We start from the raw sequence: 19,721 nt of genomic DNA on the forward strand, positions 1-19,721 counted from the left end.
TCTCTGTTTCTCTCTCTGTCTCTCTCTGTCTCTCTCTCTCTGTCTCTCTCTCTCTCTGTCTCTCTCTCGGTCTCTCTCTTTCTCTCTCTGTCTCTCTCTGTCACTCTCTGTCTCTCTCTCTGTTTCTCTCTGTCTCTATCTCTGTCTCTCTTTCTGTCTCACTCAGTCTATCTCACCCTGTCTCTATTTCTCTCTGTCTCTGTCTCTCTCCTTCTCTCTCTCTGTCTCTCTCTATCCCTATCTCTGTCTCTCTCTGTCTCTCTATCTGTCTCTCTCTGTTTCTCTCTTTGTCTCTCTCTGTCTCTCTCTATGTCTCTCTCTGTCTCTCTATATCTCTCTCTGTATGTCTCTTTCTGTCTCTCTCTGTCACTCTCTGTATCTCTCTGTCTCTCTCTGTCTCTTTCTGTCTCTCTCTGTCTCTTTCTGTCTCTCTCAGTCTCAATTTCTGTCTCTCTCTGTTTCTCTATTTGTCTCTCTCTGTCTCTCTCTGTCTCTCTCTATGTCTCTCTCTATCTCTCTATATCTCTCTCCGTATGTCTCTTTCTGTATTTCTCTGTCGCTCTCTGTCTTTCTCTGTCTCTCTCTCTCTCTCTTTGTCTCTTTTCTGTCTCTGTCTGTCTCTCTCTCTGTCTCTCTCTGTCTTTCTCTCTGTCTTTCTTTGTCTCTCTCTGTATTCCTATGTCTCTCTATGTCTCTCTCTCTGTATCTCTCTGTCTCTCTTTGTCTCTCTCTGTCTCTCTCGGTCTCTCTCTGTCTCTCTCGGTCTCTCTCTCTGTCTCTCTCTGTCTCTCTATCTGTCGCTCTCTGTCTCTATCTATGTCTCTCTCTATCCCTATCTCTGTCACTCTCTGTCTCTCTCTGTCTCTCTGTGTCTCTCTCTGTGTCTCTCTCTGCTCTCTCTCTGTCTCTCTCTGTGTCTCTGTCTCTCTCTTTCTCTCTCTCTGTCTCTCTCTGTCTTTATTTATGTCTCTCTTTGTCTCTCTCTCTGTCTCTCCCTGTCTCTCTCTGTCTATTTATCTCTCTATGACTCTCTCTGTCTCTTTCTGTCTCTCTCTGTCTCAATCTCTGTCTCTCTCTGTTTCTCTATATGTCTCTCTCTGTCTCTCTCTATATCTCTCTCTGTCTCTCTTTGTCTCTCTCTGTAGGTCTCTTTCTGTCTCTCTCTGTCGCTCTCTGTCTTTCTCTGTCTCTCTCTGTCTCTCTATCTTTGTCTCTTTTCTGTCTCTGTCTGTTTCTCTCTCTGTCTCTCTCTGTCTCTCTCTGTCTTTCTTTGTTTCTCTCTGTATTTCTATGTCTCTCTATTTCTCTCTCTCTATCTTTCTGTCTCTTTTTGTCTCTCTCTTTCTCTCTCTGTCTCTCTCTCTGTCTCTCTCTGTCTCTCTATCTGTCGCTCTCAGTCTCTCTCTATGTCTCTCTCTATCCCTATCTCTGTCTCTCTCGGTCTCTCTCTGTGTCTCTCACTGTCTCTCTGTCTCTCTATGTCTCTCTCTGTCTCTCTCTGTATCTCTCTGTGTAGCTCTGTCTCTCTCTGTGTCTCACTGTGTCTCCCTCTCTATCTCTGTCTCTTTCTCTCTCTCTCTTTCTCTCTCTGTCTCTCTCTGTCTCTCTCTTTCTCTCTCTGTCTCTCTCTCTTTGTCTCTCTCTCTGTCCCTCTCTGTGTCTCTCTCTGTCTCTCTCTGTCTCTATCTTTGTCTCTCTTTCTGTCTCTCTCACTCTCTCTATGTATCTCTCTATGTCTCTCTATATCCCTTTCTCTGTCTCTCTCTGTATTTCTCTCTCTTTCTCTCTGTCTCTCTCTGTGTCTCTCTATGGCTCTCTCTCTAGGTCTCTCTCTGTGTCTCTCTGTGTCTCTCTCTCTTTCTCTCTGTGTCTCTCTCTGTCTCTTTCTGTCTCTCTCTGTGTCTCTCTCTGTGTCTCTCTGTCTCTATCTCTGTCTCTGTGTCTCTCTCTCTGTCTCTCCCTGTCTCTCTCTGTATCTCTTTCTCTATCTGTCCCTCTCTGTCTCTCTCTCTGTCTCTCTCTGTCTCTCTCTGTGTCTCTCTCTGTCTCTGTCTCTATCTCTGTCTCTCTCTGTCTCTCTCTCTGTCTCACTCAGTCTATCTCACTCTGTCTCTGTCTCTCTCTGTCTCTCTCTCTGTCTCTCTTTCTGTCTCTCTCACTCTCTCTATGTCTTTCTCTGTCTCTCTCTATGTCTCTCTCTATACCTATCACTGTCTCTCTCTGTCTCTCTTTCTGTCTCTCTCACTCTCTCTATGTCTCTCTCTGTCTCTCTCTGTGTCTCTCTCTGTCTCTCTCTCTGTCTCTCTCTGTGTCTCTCTCTGTCTCTCTCTGTCTCTCTCTGTCTATCTCTCTGTATCTCTGTCCCTCTCTGTCTCTCTCTGTGTCTTTCTTTGTCTCTGTCTCTCTCTGTCTCTCCCTCTGTCTCTCTCTGTCTCTCTCTGTGTCTCTCTCTGTCTCCCTCTGTCTACATCACTGTCTCTCTCTGTCTCACTCTCTCACTTTCTGTCTCTCTCACTCTCCCTATGTATCTCTCTGTGTCTCTCTCTGTCTCTCTGTCTCTATCTCTGTCTCTTTCTGTCTCTCTCTCTGTCTCACTCAGTCTATCTCACTATGTCTCTGTCTCTCTCTGTCTCTCTCTATGTCTCTCTCTATCCCTATCTCTGTCTCTCTCTGTCTCTCTTTCTGTCTCTCTCACTCTCTCTCTGTCTCTCTCTGTCTCTCTATATCTCTCTCTGTCTCTTTCTCTGAATCTCTCTGTCTCTCTCTGTCTCTCTCTTTGTCTCTGTCTCTCTCTCTCTCTCTGTCTCTCTCTTCCTCTCTCTGTGTCTCTCTGTGTCTCTCTGTGTCTCTCTGTGTCTCTCTCTCTGTCTCTCTCTTTGTCTTTCTCTTTCTCTCTCTGTGTCTCTCTCTGTCTATCTTTATGTCTCTCTCACTCTCTCTATGTCTCTCTCTGTCTCTCTCTATATCTCTCTCTATCCCTATCTCAGTCTCTCTCTGTCTCTCTCTGTGTCTCTCTCTGTCTCTCTTTGTGTCTCTATCTGTCTCTTTCTGTGTCGCTCTCTGTCTTTCTCTGTCTCTCTCTCTCTCTCTCTCTGTCTCTCTCTTTGTCTCTCTCTGTCTCTCTTTGTCTCTATCTCTGTCTCACTCTGTCTCTCTCTTTGTCTCTCCCTGTCTCTCTCTATCTCTCTGTCTCTCTCTGTCTCTCTCTCTGTATCTCTTTATCTCTCTCTGTCTCTCTCTGTGTCTTTCTTTGTCTCTGTCTCTCTCTGTCTATCTCTCTGTCTCTCTCTGTCTCGCTCTATGTCTCTCTCTGTCTCTCTCTTTGTCTCTGTCTCTCTCTCTCTGTCTCTCTCTTCCTCTCTCTGTGTCTCTCTGTGTCTCTCTGTGTCTCTCTCTGTGTCTCTCTCTTTGTCTTTCTCTTTCTCTCTCTGTGTCTCTCTCTGTCTATCTTTATGTCTCTCTCACTCTCTCTATGTCTCTCTCTGTCTCTCTCTATATCTCTCTCTATCCCTATCTCAGTCTCTCTCTGTCTCTCTCTGTGTCTCTCTCTGTCTCTCTTTGTGTCTCTATCTGTCTCTCTCTGTGTCTCTCTCTGTCTCTCTCTCTGTCTCTCTCTGTCTCTCTCTCTGTCTCTCTCTGTCTCTCTCTTCCTCTCTCTGTGTCTCTCTGTGTCTCTCTGTGTCTCTCTGTGTCTCTCTCTCTGTCTCTCTCTTTGTCTTTCTCTTTCTCTCTCTGTGTCTCTCTCTGTCTATCTTTATGTCTCTCTCACTCTCTCTATGTCTCTCTCTGTCTCTCTCTATATCTCTCTCTATCCCTATCTCAGTCTCTCTCTGTCTCTCTCTGTGTCTCTCTCTGTCTCTCTTTGTGTCTCTATCTGTCTCTCTCTGTGTCTCTCTCTGTATCTCTCCCTGTCTCTGTCTATCTCTGTCTGTCTCTCTCTGTCTCTCTTTTTCTCTTTTTCTGTCTCTCCCTCTATCTCTTTGTCTGTCTCTATCTCTCTCTCTGAGTCTCTCTCTGTATTTCTCAGTCATTCTCTTTGTATCTGTCTCTCTCTGTGTCTCTCTCTGTCTCTATTTCTGTCTCTCTCTGTCTCTCTCTGTCTTTCTCAGTCACTCCCTTTGTCTCTGTCTCTCTCTCTGTCTCTCTCTGTCTCTCTCTGTTTCTCTCTCTGTCTCTCTCTCTGTCTCTCTCTGTCTCTATCTCTAGCTCTCTCTGTCTCTCTCTGTCTCTCTCTGTCTCTCTCTGTGTCTCTTTTTCTCTATCTCTGTCTCTCTCCGTCTATCTCTGTTTCTTTCTTTGTGTCTCTCTTTCTCTCTCTCTCTCTCTGTATCTCTCTCTCTGTCTCTCTCTGTGTCTCTCTCTGTCTCTATCTGTGTCTCTCTGTGTCTCTCTCTGTCTCTCTCTCTGTCTCTCTCCGTCTATCTCTCTTTCTTTCTTTGTGTCTCTCTGTCTCTCTCTCTGTCTATCTCTCTGTATCTCTCTCTCTGTCTCTCTCTGTGTCTCTCTCTGTCTCTCTCTGTGTCTCTCTGTGTCTATCTCTGTCTCTCTCTCTGTCTCTCTCCGTCTATCTCGTTTCTTTCTTTGTGTCTCTCTGTCTCTCTCTCTTTCTCTCTCTGTCTCTCTCTGTCTCTCTCTGTCTCGCTCGTCTCTCTCTGTCTCACTCTCTGTCTCTCTCTGTGTCTCTCTCTGTCTCTCTATCTGTCTCTCTCTGTCTCTCTCTATCTGTCTCTCTCTGTCTCTCTCTATCTCTCTCTGTCTCTCTCTCTGTCTCTTTTCTGTCTCTCTCTGTCTCTCACTGTCTCCCTCTTTCTCTTTCTCTGTCTCTCCCTCTGTCTATCTCTGTGTCTCTCTCTGTCTCTCTCTCTGTCTCTCTCTGTCTCTCTCTGTCTCGCTCATCTCTCTCTGTCTCTCTCTCTGTCTCTCTCTGTGTCTCTCTCTGTCTCTCTATCTGTCTCTGTCTCTCTCTGTCTGACTCTGTCTCTTTTCTGTCTCTCTCTGTGTCTCTCTGTGTCTCTCCATGTCTCTCTCTGTCTCTCTCTGTGTCTCTCTGTGTTTCTCTGTGTCTCTCTCTGTGTCTCTCTCTGTCTCTCTCTGTCTCTCTCTCTGTCTATCTTGATTCTCTCTGTCTCTCTGTCTGTTTCTGTCTCTTTCTGTCTCTCTATATATATCTCTCTGTCTCTCTCTGTGTTTTCTTTGTCTCACTCTGTCTCTATCTGTCTCTTTCTGTCTCTCTCTGTCTCTCTCTCTGTCTCTCTCTGTCTCTCTCTGTCTCTCTGCTCTCTTTGTCTCTCTCTGTATGTCTCTGTCATATCTGTGTCTCTCTCTATCTCTGTCTGTCTCTCTCTGTCTCTCTGTCTCTCTCTCTGTCTCTCTGTGTTTCTCTCTGTGTCTTTCTCTGTCTCTCTCTGTCTCTATATCTGTCTCTCTCTGTTTCTCTCTATCTCTCTCTCTGTCTCTCTCTGTCTTTCTCTGTCTCTCTTTGTCTGTCCCTCTTTGTCTCTTTTCTGTATCTATGTCTCTCTCTCTCTGTCTATCTCTGTCTCTCTCTGACTATCTCTGTCTCTCTCTGTGTCTCTCTCTGTCTCTCTCTGTCTCTCTGTCTCTCTCTCTGTCTCTCTCAGTCTCTAACTCTGTCTCTCTCAGTCTCTCTCTGTCTCTCTCTCTGTCTCTCTCTGTCTTCTCTGTCTCTCTCTCTGTCTCTCTCTGTTTCTGTATTTGTCTCTGTTTCTCTCTGTCGGTCTCTCTGTCTCTCTCAGTCACTCTCACTCTGTCTCTGTCTCTCTCTTTGTCTCTGTCTCTCTCTGTTTGTCTCTCTGTCTCTCTCAGTCTCTCTCACTCTGTCTCTGTCTCTCTCTTTGTCTTTGTCTCTCTCTGTGTCTCTCTATGTGTTTCTCTGTGTCTCTGTCTCTGTATCTCTGTATCTCTGTCTGTCTCTCTCTCTGTCTTTCTTTGTCTCTCTCTGTGTCTCTCTCTGTCTCTCTATGTCTCTCTCTCTGTATGTCTCTGTCTGTCTCTGTTTCACTCTCTGTATGTCTCAGTCCCTTTCACTCTGTCTCTGTCTCTCTCTGTGTCTCTCTGTGTATCTCTATGAGTCTCTTTGTGTCTCTGTCTCTCTATCTCTGTCTCTCTATGTCTCTGTCTCTCTCTGTGTCTCTCTCTGTGTCTCTCTCTGTCTCTCTCTGTCTCTCTCTGTGTTTTTCTCTGTCTCTCTCTGTCTCTCTCTGTCTCTCTCGGTCTCTCTCTGTCTCTAACTCTGTCTCTCCCTGTTTATCTCCTGTCTCTCTCTGTGTCTCTCTATGTCTCTATCTTTTTCATGTGTCTCTCTGTCTCTCTTTGTCTCTCTCTGTCTCCCTCCATCTCTGTATCTCTCTGTCTCTCTCAGTCTCTATCTCTGTCTCTCTCAGTCTCTCTCTGTCTCTCTCTGTCTCTCTGTATGTCTCTCTCTGTCTCTCTCTGTCTCTATCTCTGTCTCTCTCTGTCTCTCCATGTCTCTCTCTGTCTCTCTCTCTGTCTCTCTCTGTCTCTCTCTGTCTCTCTCTGTCTCTCTCTGTTTCTCTCTGTGTCTCTTTCTGTATCTCTCAGTCTCTATCTCTGTCTCTCAGTCTCTCTCTGTCTCTCTCTGTGTCTATCTCTGTCTCTCTCTGTCTCTCTCTGTGTCTTTCTATGTCTCTATCTGTTTCGTGTGTCTCTCTCTCTGTCTCTCTCTGTCTCTTTTTGTCTCTCTCTGTCTCCCTCCCTCTCTGTATCTCTCTGTCTCTCTCAGTCTCTATCTCTGTCTCTCTCAGTCTCTCTCTGTCTCTCTGTGTGTATCTCTCTGTCTCTCTCTCTGTCTATCTCTTTCTCTATCTCTGTCTCTCTCTGTCTCTCTATGTCTCTCACTGTCTCTCTCTCTGTCTATCTCTGTCTCTCTCTCTGTCTCTCGCTGTCTCTATCTCTGCCTCTCTCTGTCTCTCGCTGTCTCTCTCATCTCTCTGTGTCTCTCTTTGTCTCTCTCTGTGTCTCTCTCTGTCTTCTCTGTCTCTCTGTCTCTCTGTGTCTCTCTCTGTGTCTCTCTCTGTCTCTCTCTCTGTCTCTCTCTGTCTCTCTCTTTGTCTCTCTCTGTCTACCTCTCTATCTCTCCCTGTGTCTCTCTCTGTGTCTCTCTATCACTCTCTTTGTCTCTCTCTCTGTCTCTCTCTGTCTCTATCTCTGTTTCTCTCTGTTTCTCTCTTTGTCTCTGTCTCTAACTGTCCGTCTCTCTGTCTCTCTCAGTCACTCTCACTCTGTCTCTGTCTCTCTCTTTGTCTCTGTCTCTCTCTGTGTCTCTATTGTGTATCTCTGTGTCTCTGTCTCTCTAACTCTGTTTCTCTCTGTCTCTCTCTGTCTCCCTCTGTGTCTCCCTCTGTCTCTCATTGTCTCTCTCTGTCTCTCTCTGTGTCTCTCTCTGTCTCTCAGTCTCTCTCACTCTGTCTCTGTCTCTATCTGTCTCTCTCTTTGTCTCTGTCTCTCTCTGTCTCTCTCTGTCTCTCTCTGTCCCTGTCTATCTCTCTCTCTGTCTTTCTCTTTCTCTCTCTGTCTCTCTCTTTGTCTCTCTCTGTCTACCTCTCTTTCTATCTCTCTCTGTGTCTCTCTCTGTGTCTATCACTCTCTCTGTCTCTCTTTCTGTCTCTCTCTGTCTCTCAGTTAGTCTCTGTCTCTCTCTTAGTCTCTGTCTCTCTCTGTCCAACTCTCTGTCTCTCTCAGTCTCTCTCACTCTGTCTCTGTCTCTCTCTTTTTCTCTGTCTCTCTCTGTGTCTCTCTATGTGTATCTCTGTGTCTCTGTCTCTCTATCTCAGTCTCTCTCTCTGTCTCTCTCTCTGTCGTTGTTTCTCTCTCACTGTGTCTCTCTTTGTCTCTCTCTGTCTCTCTCTGTGTCTATCTCTGTCTCTCTCTCTCTCTCTGTCTCTCTCTGTCTCTCTCTGTCTCTCTCTGTCTCTCTGTCTCTCTCTGTGTCTCTCTCTGTCTTCTCTGTCTCTCTCTTTGTCTCTCTCTGTCTCTTTCTTTGTCTCTCTCTGTCTACCTCTCTATATCTCCCTGTTTATCTCCTGTCTCTCTCTGTCTCTCTCTGTGTCTTTCTATGTCTCTATCTGTTTCATGTGTCTCTCTCTCTGTCTCTCTCTGTATCTCTTTGTCTCTCTCTGTCTCCCTCCCTCTCTGTATCTCTCTGTCTCTCTCAGTCTCTATCTCTGTCTCTCTCAGTCTCTCTCTGTCTCTCTCTGTCTTTCTGTGTGTCTCTCTCTGTCTCTCTCTCTGTCTATCTCTTTCTCTATCTCTGTCTCTCTCTGTCTCTCTATGTCTCTCTCTGTCTCTCTCTCTGTCTATCTCTGATGTCTCTGTGTCTCTCTCTGTCTCTCTCTATCTCTCTAACTGTCTCTTTTTGACTCTCTCTGTCTCTAGCCCTTTGTTTTCTGTCTCTCTCTGTCTCTCTGTCTGTCGCTCTCTCTGTCTCTCTCTGTCTCTCTCTGTCTCTCTCTGTCTCTCTCTGTGTCTCTCTCTGTCTCTCTCTGTATCTCTCTGTCTCTCTCTGTCTATCTCACTCTGTCTCTGTCTCTCTCTGTCTCTCTCTTTGTCTCTGTTTCTCTGTCTCTCTCTCTGTCTATCTCAGTCTCTCTCACTTTGTCTCTGTCTCTCTGTCTCTCAGTCTCTCTCACTCTGTCTCTGTCTCTCTCTGTCTCTCTTTTTGTCTCTGTCTCTCTCTGTCTCTCTCTGTGTTTCTCTCTGTCTCTCTGTATCTCTCGCTCTGTCTCTCTCTGGCTCTCTCTGTCTCTCTCTTTCTCTCTCTGTGTCTCTCTCTGTCTCTCTCTGTCTCTCTCAGTCTCTTTCTCTGTCTCTCTATCTGTCTCTCTCTTTGTCTCTCTCTCTCTCTGTCTCTATCTTAGTCTCTCTCTGTCTCTCTTTGTCTCTCTCTGTCTCTATCTCTGTCTCTCTATGTCTCTCTCTGTCTCTCTCAGTCTCTCTCTGTGTCTCTCTCTGGCTCTCTCTGTCACTCTCTGTTTCTCTGTGTCTCTCTCTGTCTCTCTCTGTCTCTCTCAGTCTCTCTCTCTGTGTCTCTATATCTATCTCTTTGTATCTGTCTCTCTCTGTCTCTCTCTCTGTCTCTCTCAGTCTCTCTCAATCATTCTCTGTTTCTCTCTGTCTCTCTCTCAGTCTCTCTCACTCTGTCTCTGTCTCTCTCTGTCTCTCTCTTTCTCTGTCACTCTCTGTCTCTCTCTGTGTCTTTCTTGTCTCTCTCTATCTCTCTCTCTGTCCCTTTCTCTCTCTTTCTGTCTCTCTTCCTAAGTCTGTTTTCTTTCTGTCTCTTTTTCTCTCTGCCTCTCTCTGTATCTCTCTCTGTCTCTCTCAGGCTATCTCACTCTGTCTCTGTCTCTCTCTGTCTCTCTCTTTGTCTCTGTCTCTCTCTGTCTCTCTAACTCTGTCTTTCTCAGTCTCTCACTTTGTCTCTGTCTTTCTCTGCCTGTTTCTTTGTCTCTAACTGTCTCTCTCACTCTGTCTCTGTCTCTCTCTGTCTCTCTCTTTGTCTCTGTCTCTCTCTCTGTTCTCTCTGTGTCTCTCTCTGTCTCTCTCTATCTCTCTCTCTGCCTCTTTCTGTCTCTCTATGTCTCTCTATGTGTTTCTCTCTGTCTCTCTCTGTATCTCTCTCTCTCTGTCTCTCTCTCTGTCTTTATCTCTGTCTCTCTCTGTCTCTCTCTGTGTCTCTGTCTTTCTCTCTCAGTCTATCTCACTCTGTCTCTGTCTCTCTCTGTCTCTCTCTTTGTCTCTGTCTCTCTCTGTCTCTCTCAGTCTCTCTCTCTGTCTATCTCAGTCTCTCTCACTTTGACTCTGTCTCTCTCTGTCCCTCTCTCTGTCTCTCTCAGTCTCTCTCACTCTGTTCTGTCTCTCTCTGTCTCTCTCGTTATCTCTGTTTCTCTCTCTGTCTCTCTCTGTCTCTCTCTGTCTCACTCTGTCTTTCGCTGTGTCTTTCTTTGTCTCTCTCTATCTCTCTCTCTGTCTCTTTCTTTCTCTCTCTGTCTCTCCCTCTTTGTCTGTTTTCTTTCTGTCTTTTTCTCTCTCTGTCTCTCTCAGTATCTCTCTGTCTCTCTCTGTCTCTCCCTGTGTCTCTATCTCCGTATCTCTCTGTCTCACTCTGTCTCTCTCTGTGTCTCTCTCATTCTCTCTCACTCTTTCTCTGTCTCTCTCTTTGTCTCTGTCTTTTGTCTGTTACTTTCTGTGTCTCTCTCTGTCTCTCTCTGTATCTCTCTGTCTCTCTCTGTCTCTCTCTGTGTCTCTATCTCCGTATCTCTCTGTCTCACTCTGTCTCTCTCTGTGTCTCTCTTTGTCTCTCTCAGTCACTCTCACTCTGTATCTGTTTCTCTCTGTCTCTCTCTCTGTCTCTCTCATTCTCTCTCACTCTTTCTCTGTCTCTCTCTTTGTCTCTGTCTTTTGTCTGTTACTTTCTGTGTCTCTCTCTGTCTCTCTCTGTATCTCTCTGTCTCTCTCTGTGTCTCTATCTCCGTATTTCTCTGTCTCACTCTGTCTCTCTCTGTGTCTCTCTTTGTCTCTCTCAGTCTCTCTCACTCTGTCTCTGTTTCTCTCTGTCTCTCTCTGTCTCTCTCATTCTCTCTCACTCTTTCTCTGTCTCTCTCTTTGTCTCTGTCTTTTGTCTGTTACTTTCTATGTCTCTCTCTGTCTCTCTCTATCTCTCTATCTGTCTCTTTCTGTCTCTCTCTCTTTGTCGGTTTCTTTCTCTCTCTGTCTCTCTCTGTCTCTCTCTGTATCTCACTGTTTCTCTCTCTGTCTCTCTCACCGTCTCTCTCTCTGTCTCTCTCTGTCTCTCTCTGTCTCTATCTCTGTCTCTCTCTGTCTCTCTCTGTCTCTCTCTGTGTCTCTCTCTTTCTCACTCCGTCTATCTCACTCCGTCTCTGTCTCCCTCTGTCTCTCTCTTTGTCTCTGTCTCTATCTATCTCTGTCTATCTCAGTCTCTCTCACTTTGTCTCTGTCTCTCTCTGTCTCTCTGTCTCTCAGTCTCTCTCACTCTGTCTCTGTCTCTCTATTTGTCTCTGTCTCTCTCTCTGTCTCTCTCTGTGTCTCTCTCTGTCTCTCTCTATCTCTCTCTCTGACTCTTTCTGTCTCTCTTTGTTTCTCTCCCTTTGTCTGTTTTCTGTCTCTCTCTGTCTCTCTTTCTGTCTCTCTCTCTGTATCACTCTGTCTCTCTCTGTCTCTCTCTGTCTCTCTCTCTGTCTCTCTCTATCTCTATCTCTGTCTCTCTCTGTCTCTCTCTGTGTCTCTCTCTGTCTCTCTCAGTCTATCTCACTCTGTCTCTGTCTCTGTCTGTCTCTCTCTTTGTCTCTGTCTCTCTCTGTCTCTCTCTCTGTCTATCTCAGTCTCTCTCACTTTGTCTCTATCTCTCTCTGTCTCTCTCTCTGTCTCTCTCTCTGTCTCTCTCTCTGTCTCTCCAACTTTGTCTCTCTCTCTCTGTCTCTCTCTTTGTCTCTGTCTATCTCTTTGTCTCTCTCTGTGTCTCTCTCTGTCTCTCTCTATCTCTCTCTGTCTCTTTCTGTCTCTCTCTGTCTCTCTCTGTGTCTCTCTCTGTCTCTCTCTGTATCTATCTGTCTCTCTCTGTCTTTCTCTCTATCTCTATCTCTGTCTCTTTCTGTCTCTCTCTGTCTCTATCTGTCTCTCTCTGTCTCTCTCTGTGTCTCTCTCTGTGTCTCTCTGTATCTCTCTGTCTCTAACAGTCTCTCTCTCTGTCTCTCTCTGTATCTTTCTTTGTCTATGTCTCTCTTTCTCTCTCAGTCTCTATCACTCTGTCTCTGTCTCTCTCTGTCTCTCTCTCTGTCTCTCTCAGTCTCGCACACTCTGTCTCTGTCTCTCTCTGTCTCTCTCTTTTTCTCTGTCTTTCTCTGTCTCTCTCTGTGTCTCTCTGTCTCTCTCTATCTCTCTAACTGTCTCTTTTTGACTCTCTCTGTCTCTCTGCCTTTGTCTATATTCTGTCTCTCTCTGTCTCTCTCTCTCTGTATCTCTCTGTTTCTCTCTCTCTGTCTCTCTCTGTCTATCTCTGTCTCTCTCTGTCTCTCTCTGTGTCTCTCTCTGTCTCTCTCTGTCTATCTCACTCTGTCTCTGTCTCTCTCTTTGTCTCTGTTTTCTCTGTCTCTCTCTCTGTCTATCTCAATCTCTCTCCCTTTGTCTCTGTCTCTCTGTCTCTCAGTCTCTCTCACTCTGTCTCTGTCTCTCTCTGTCTCTCTCTTTGTCTCTGTCCCTCTCTGTCTCTCTCTGTGTTTCTCTCTGTCTCTCTCTATCTCTCGCTCTGTCTTTCTCTGGCTCTCTCTGGCTCTCTCTGTCTCTCTCTGTGTCTCTCTCTGTCTCTCTCTGTCTCTCTCAGTCTCTTCTGTCTCTCTCTGTCTCTCTCTTTCTCTCTCTCTGTCTCTTTCTTTCTCTGTCAGTCTCTCTCTCTGTCTCTCTATCTGTCTCTCTCTTTGTCTCTCTCTGTCTCTCTCTCTCTCTCTATCTCTGTCTCTCTCTGTCTCTCTCTGTCTCTCTCTGTCTCTCTCTGTCTCTCTCTGTCTCTCTCTGTCTCTCTCTATCTCTCTCTCTGTCTCTCTCTCTGTCTCTCTCTCTGTCTCTCTCTGTCTCTCTATGTCTCTCACTGTCTCTCTCAGTCTCTCTCTGTGTCTCTCTCTGTCTATCTCTGTATCTCTCTGTGTCTCTCTGTCTGTCTCTTTGTATCTGTCTCTCTCTGTCTCTCTCTCTGTCTCTCTCAGTCTCTCTCAAACTTTCTCTGTCTCTCTCTGACTCTCTCTTTGTCTCTGTCTCTCTCTGTCTCTCTCTGTGTCTTTCTTTGTCTCTCTCTATCTCTGTCTCTTTCTGTCTCTCTCTGTCTCTCTTGCTACGTCTGTTTTCTTTCTGTCTCTTTCTCTCTCTCTGTCTCTCTCTGTCTCTCTCTCTGTCTCTCTCACGCTATCTCACTCTGTCTCTGTCTCTCTCTGTCTCTCTATGTGTTTCTCTCTGTCTCTCTCTGTATCTCTCTGACTCTCTCTGTCTCTCTCTGTCTTTATCTCTGTCTCTCTCTGTCTCTCTCTGTGTCTCTCTCTTTCTCTCTCAGTCTATCTCAGTCTGTCTCTGTATCTCTCTGTCTCTCTCTTTGTCTCTGTCTCTCTCTGTCTCTCTCTGTGTCTATCTCAGTCTTTCTCACTTTGACTCTGTCTCTCTCTGTCCCTCTCTCTGTCTCTCTCAGTCTCTCTCACTCTGTTCTGTCTCTCTCTGTCTCTCTCGTTATCTCTGTTTCTCTCTCTGTCTCTCTCTGTCTCTCTCTGTCTCACTCTGTCTTTCGCTGTGTCTTTCTTTGTCTCTCTCTATCTCTCTCTCTGTCTCTTTCTTTCTCTCTCTGTCTCTCTCTCCTTGTCTGTTTTCTTTCTGTCTTTTTCTCTCTCTTTGTCTCTCTCTGTATCTCTCTGTCTCTCTCTGTCTCTCTCTGTGTCTCTATCTCCGTATCTCTCTGTCTCACTCTGTCTCTCTCTGTGTCTCTCTTTGTCTCTCTCAGTCTCTCTCACTCTGTCTCTGTTTCTCTTTGTCTCTCTCTCTGTCTCTCTCATTCTCTCTCACTCTTTCTCTGTCTCTCTCTTTGTCTCTGTCTTTTGTCTGTTACTCTCTGTGTCTCTCTCTGTCTCTCTCTGTATCTCTCTGTCTCTCTCTGTCTCTCTCTGTGTCTCTATCTCCGTATCTCTCTGTCTCACTCTGTCTCTCTCTGTGTCTCTCTTTGTCTCTCTCAGTCACTCTCACTCTGTATCTGTTTCTCTCTGTCTCTCTCTCTGTCTCTCTCATTCTCTCTCACTCTTTCTCTGTCTCTCTCTTTGTCTCTGTCTTTTATCTGTTACTTTCTTGTCTCTCTCTGTCTCTCTCTATCTCTCTATCTGTCTCTTTCTGTCTCTCTCTCTTTGTCGGTTTCTTTCTCTCTCTGTCTCTCTCTGTCTCTCTCTATATCTCACTGTCTCTTTATCTGTCTCTCTCTCTGTCTCTATCTCTGTCTCTCTCTGTCTCTCTCTGTCTCTCTCTGTCTCTATCTCTGTCTCTCTATGTCTCTCTCTGTGTCTCTCTCTTTCTCTCTCTGTCTATCTCACTCCGTCTCTGTCTCTCTCTGTCTCTCTCTTTGTCTCTGTCCCTCTCTGTCTCTCTCTCTGTCTATCTCAGTCTCTCTCACTTTGTCTCTGTCTCTCTCTGTCTCTCTCAGTCTCTCTCTGTCTCTGTCTCTATCTCTGTCTCTCTCTGTCTCTCTCGGTCTCTCTCTGTCTCTCTCTGTCTCTCTCTGTCCCTATCTCTGTCTCTCTCTGTCTCTCTCTGTGTCTCTCTCTGTCTCTCTCAGTCTATCTCACTCTGTCTCTGTCTCTCTCTGTCTCTCTCTTTGTCTCTGTCTCTCTCTGTCTATCTCTGTCTATCTCAGTCTCTCTCACTTTGTCTCTGTCTCTCTCTGTCTCTCTGTCTCTCAGTCTCTCTCACTCTGTCTCTGTCTCTCTCTGTCTCTCTCTTTGTCTCTGTCTCTCTCTGTCTCTCTCTCTGTCTATCTCAGTCTCTCTCACTTTGTCTCTATCTCTCTCTGTCTCTCTCTCTGTCTCTCTCTCTGTCTCTCCAACTTTGTCTCTCTCTCTCTGTCTCTCTCTTTGTCTCTGTCTATCTCTTTGTCTCTCTCTGTGTCTCTCTCTGTCTCTCTCTATCTCTCTCTGTCTCTTTCTGTCTCTCTCTGTCTCTCTCTGTGTCTCTCTCTGTCTCTCTCTGTATCTATCTGTCTCTCTCTGTCTTTCTCTCTATCTCTATCTCTGTCTCTTTCTGTCTCTCTCTGTCTCTATCTGTCTCTCTCTGTTTCTCTCCCTTTGTCTGTTTTCTGTCTCTCTCTGTCTCTCTTTCTTTCTCTCTCTCTGTATCACTCTGTCTCTCTCTGTCTCTCTCTGTCTCTCTCCCTGTCTCTCTCTGTCTCTATCTCTGTCTCTCTCTGTGTCTCTATCTGTCTCTCTCAGTCTATCTCACTCTGTCTCTGTCTCTGTCTGTCTCTCTCTTTGTCTCTGTCTCTCTCTGTCTCTCTCTCTGTCTATCTCAGTCTCTCTCACTTTGTCTCTATCTCTCTCTGTCTCTCTCTCTGTCTCTCTCTGTCTCTCTCACTTTGTCTCTCTCTCTCTGTCTCTCTCTTTGTCTCTGTCTATCTCTTTGTCTCTCTCTGTGTCTCTCTCTGTCTCTCTCTATCTCTCTCTCTGTCTCTTTCTGTCTCTCTCTGTCTCTCTCTGTGTCTCTCTCTGTCTCTCTATGTATCTATCTGTCTCTCTCTGTCTTTCTCTATGTCTCTATATCTGTCTCTCTCTGTCTCTCTCTGGTTGTCTCTGTCTCTCTCTGTTTCTCTCTGTCTCTGTCTGTTCTCTCTCTGTTCTCTTTCTGTATCTCTCTGTCTCTCTCAGTCTCTCTCTCTGTCTCTGTCTCTCTCTGTATCTTTGTCTATGTCTCTCGGTCTCTCTCAGTCTCTATCACTCTGTCTCTGTCTCTCTCTGTCTCTCTCTCTGTCTCTCTCAGTCTCGCTCACCCTGTCACTGTCTCTCTCTGTCTCTCTCTTTGTCTCTGTCTCTCTCTGTCTCTCTCTGTGTCTCTCTCTGTCTCTCTCTATCTCTCTAACTGTCTCTTTTTGACTCTCTCTGTCTCTCTCCCTTTGTCGGTTTTCTGTCTCTCTCTGTCTCTCTCTCTGTCTCCCTTTCTGTCTCTCTCTGTCTCTCTCTGTCTCTCTCTGTGTCTCTCTCTGTCTCTCTCTGTATCTCTCTGTCTCTCTCTGTCTATCTCACTCTGTCTCTGTCTCTCTCTTTGTCTCTGTTTTCTCTGTCTCTCTCTCTGTCTATCTCAGTCTCTCTAACTTTGTCTCTGTCTCTCTGTCTCTCAGTCTCTCTCACTCTGTCTCTGTCTCTCTCTGTCTCTCTCTTTGTCTCTGTCTCTCTCTGTCTCTCTCTGTGTTTCTCTCTGTCTCTCTCTATCTCTCGCTCTGTCTCTCTCTGGCTCTCTCTGGTTCTCTCTGTCTCTCTCTGTGTCTCTCTCTGTCTCTCTCTGTCTCTATCAGTCTCTCTCTGTCTCTCTCTGTCTCTCACTCTGTCTCTCTCTCTCTGTCTCTCTCTGTCTCTCTCTTTCTCTCTCTCTGTCTCTCTCTTTCTCTGTCAGTCTCTCTCTCTGTCTCTCTATCTGTCTCTCTCTTTGTCTCTCTCTGTTTCTCTCTATCTCTCTAACTGTCTCTTTTTTACTCTCTCTGTCTCTCTCCCTTTGTCGGTTTTCTGTCTCTCTCTGTCTCTCTCTCTATGTCTCTCTCTTTCTCTCTCTGTCTCTCTCTGTCTCTCTCTGTCTCTCTCTGTGTCTCTCTCTATCTCTATCTCTGTCTCTCTCTGTCTCTCTCTGTCTCTCTCTGTCTCTCTCTGTCTCTCTCTGTCTCTCTCTGTCTCTCTCTATCTCTCTCTCTGTCTCTCTCTTTCTCTGTCAGTCTCTCTCTCTGTCTCTCTATCTGTCTCTCTCTGTGTCTCTCTCTGCCTCTCTCTATCTCTCTAACTGTCTCTTTTTGACTCTCTCTGTCTCTCTCCCTTTGTCGGTTTTCTGTCTCTCTCTATCTCTCTCTCTGTCTCTCTCTCTCTGTCTCTATCTTAGTCTCTCTCTGTCTCTCTCTGTGTCTCTCTCTGTCTCTCTCTGTCTCTATCTATGTCTCTCTCTGTCTCTCTATGTCTCTCTCTGTCTCTCTCAGTCTCTCTCTGTGTCTCTCTCAGTCTATCTCTGTTTCTCTCTGTGTCTCTCTGTCTATCTCTTTGTATCTGTCTCTCTCTGTCTCTCTCTCTGTCTCTCTCAGTCTCTCTCAATCTTTCTCTGTTTCCCTCTGTCTCTCTCTCAGTCTCTCTAACTCTGTCTCTGTCTCTCTCTGTCTCTCTCTTTGTCTCTGTCTCTCTCTGTCTTTCTCTGTGTCTTTCTTTGTCTCTCTCTATCTCTCTCTGTCTCTTTCTGTCTCTCTCTGTCTCTCTTGCTAAGTCTGTTTTCTTTCTGTCTCTTTCTCTCTCTCTGTCTCTCTCTGTATCTCTCTCTGTCTCTCTCAGGCTATCTCACTCTGTCTCTGTCTCTCTCTGTCTCTCTCTGTATCTCTCTGTCTCTCTCTGTCTCTCTCTGTCTTTATCTCTGTCTCTCTCTGTCTCTCTCTGTGTCTCTCTCTTTCTCTCTCAGTCTATCTCAGTCTGTCTCTGTCTCTCTCTGTCTCTCTCTTTGTCTCTGTCTCTCTCTGTCTCTCTGTCTATCTCAGTCTCTCTCACTCTGTTCTGTCTCTCTCTGTCTCTCTCGTTATCTCTGTTTCTCTCTCTGTCTCTCTCTGTCTCTCTCTGTCTCACTCTGTCTTTCGCTGTGTCTTTCTTTGTCTCTCTCTATCTCTCTCTCTGTCTCTTTCTTTCTCTCTCTGTCTCTCTCTCCTTGTCTGTTTTCTTTCTGTCTTTTTCTCTCTCTTTGTCTCTCTCTGTATCTCTCTGTCTCTCTCTGTCTCTCTCTGTGTCTCTATCTCCGTATCTCTCTGTCTCACTCTGTCTCTCTCTGTGTCTCTCTTTGTCTCTCTCAGTCTCTCTCACTCTGTCTCTGTTTCTCTCTGTCTCTCTCTCTGTCTATCTCATTCTCTCTCACTCTTTCTCTGTCTCTCTCTTTGTCTCTGTCTTTTGTCTGTTACTCTCTGTGTCTCTCTCTGTCTCTCTCTGTATCTCTCTGTCTCTCTCTGTCTCTCTCTGTGTCTCTATCTCCGTATCTCTCTGTCTCACTCTGTCTCTCTCTGTGTCTCTCTTTGTCTCTCTCAGTCACTCTCACTCTGTATCTGTTTCTCTCTGTCTCTCTCTCTGTCTCTCTCATTCTCTCTCACTCTTTCTCTGTCTCTCTCTTTGTCTCTGTCTTTTATCTGTTACTTTCTTGTCTCTCTCTGTCTCTCTCTATCTCTCTATCTGTCTCTTTCTGTCTCTCTCTCTTTGTCGGTTTCTTTCTCTCTCTGTCTCTCTCTGTCTCTCTCTATATCTCACTGTCTCTTTATCTGTCTCTCTCTCTGTCTCTATCTCTGTCTCTCTCTGTCTCTCTCTGTCTCTCTCTGTCTCTATCTCTGTCTCTCTATGTCTCTCTCTGTGTCTCTCTCTTTCTCTCTCTGTCTATCTCACTCCGTCTCTGTCTCTCTCTGTCTCTCTCTTTGTCTCTGTCCCTCTCTGTCTCTCTCTCTGTCTATCTCAGTCTCTCTCACTTTGTCTCTGTCTCTCTCTGTCTCTCTCTGTCTCTGTCTCTATCTCTGTCTCTCTCTGTCTCTCTCGGTCTCTCTCTGTCTCTCTCTGTCTCTCTCTGTCCCTATCTCTGTCTCTCTCTGTCTCTCTCTGTGTCTCTCTCTGTCTCTCTCAGTCTATCTCACTCTGTCTCTGTCTCTCTCTGTCTCTCTCTTTGTCTCTGTCTCTCTCTGTCTATCTCTGTCTATCTCAGTCTCTCTCACTTTGTCTCTGTCTCTCTCTGTCTCTCTGTCTCTCAGTCTCTCTCACTCTGTCTCTGTCTCTCTCTGTCTCTCTCTTTGTCTCTGTCTCTCTCTGTCTCTCTCTCTGTCTATCTCAGTCTCTCTCACTTTGTCTCTATCTCTCTCTGTCTCTCTCTCTGTCTCTCTCTCTGTCTCTCTCTCTGTCTCTCCAACTTTGTCTCTCTCTCTCTGTCTCTCTCTTTGTCTCTGTCTATCTCTTTGTCTCTCTCTGTGTCTCTCTCTGTCTCTCTCTATCTCTCTCTGTCTCTTTCTGTCTCTCTCTGTCTCTCTCTGTGTCTCTCTCTGTCTCTCTCTGTATCTATCTGTCTCTCTCTGTCTTTCTCTCTATCTCTATCTCTGTCTCTTTCTGTCTCTCTCTGTCTCTATCTGTCTCTCTCTGTCTCTCTCTGTGTCTCTCTCTGTGTCTCTCTGTATCTCTCTGTCTCTAACAGTCTCTCTCTCTGTCTCTCTCTGTATCTTTCTTTGTCTATGTCTCTCTTTCTCTCTCAGTCTCTATCACTCTGTCTCTGTCTCTCTCTGTCTCTCTCTCTGTCTCTCTCAGTCTCGCACACTCTGTCTCTGTCTCTCTCTGTCTCTCTCTTTGTCTCTGTCTTTCTCTGTCTCTCTCTGTGTCTCTCTGTCTCTCTCTATCTCTCTAACTGTCTCTTTTTGACTCTCTCTGTCTCTCTGCCTTTGTCTATATTCTGTCTCTCTCTGTCTCTCTCTCTCTGTATCTCTCTGTTTCTCTCTCTCTGTCTCTCTCTGTCTATCTCTGTCTCTCTCTGTCTCTCTCTGTGTCTCTCTCTGTCTCTCTCTGTCTATCTCACTCTGTCTCTGTCTCTCTCTTTGTCTCTGTTTTCTCTGTCTCTCTCTCTGTCTATCTCAATCTCTCTCCCTTTGTCTCTGTCTCTCTGTCTCTCAGTCTCTCTCACTCTGTCTCTGTCTCTCTCTGTCTCTCTCTTTGTCTCTGTCCCTCTCTGTCTCTCTCTGTGTTTCTCTCTGTCTCTCTCTATCTCTCGCTCTGTCTTTCTCTGGCTCTCTCTGGCTCTCTCTGTCTCTCTCTGTGTCTCTCTCTGTCTCTCTCTGTCTCTCTCAGTCTCTTCTGTCTCTCTCTGTCTCTCTCTTTCTCTCTCTCTGTCTCTTTCTTTCTCTGTCAGTCTCTCTCTCTGTCTCTCTATCTGTCTCTCTCTTTGTCTCTCTCTGTCTCTCTCTC

This window comes from Mus caroli, unplaced genomic scaffold (genome assembly GCF_978045245.1).
Source record: "Mus caroli unplaced genomic scaffold, Mus_caroli_1 scaffold_21, whole genome shotgun sequence".
NCBI lineage: Eukaryota > Metazoa > Chordata > Mammalia > Rodentia > Muridae > Mus > Mus caroli.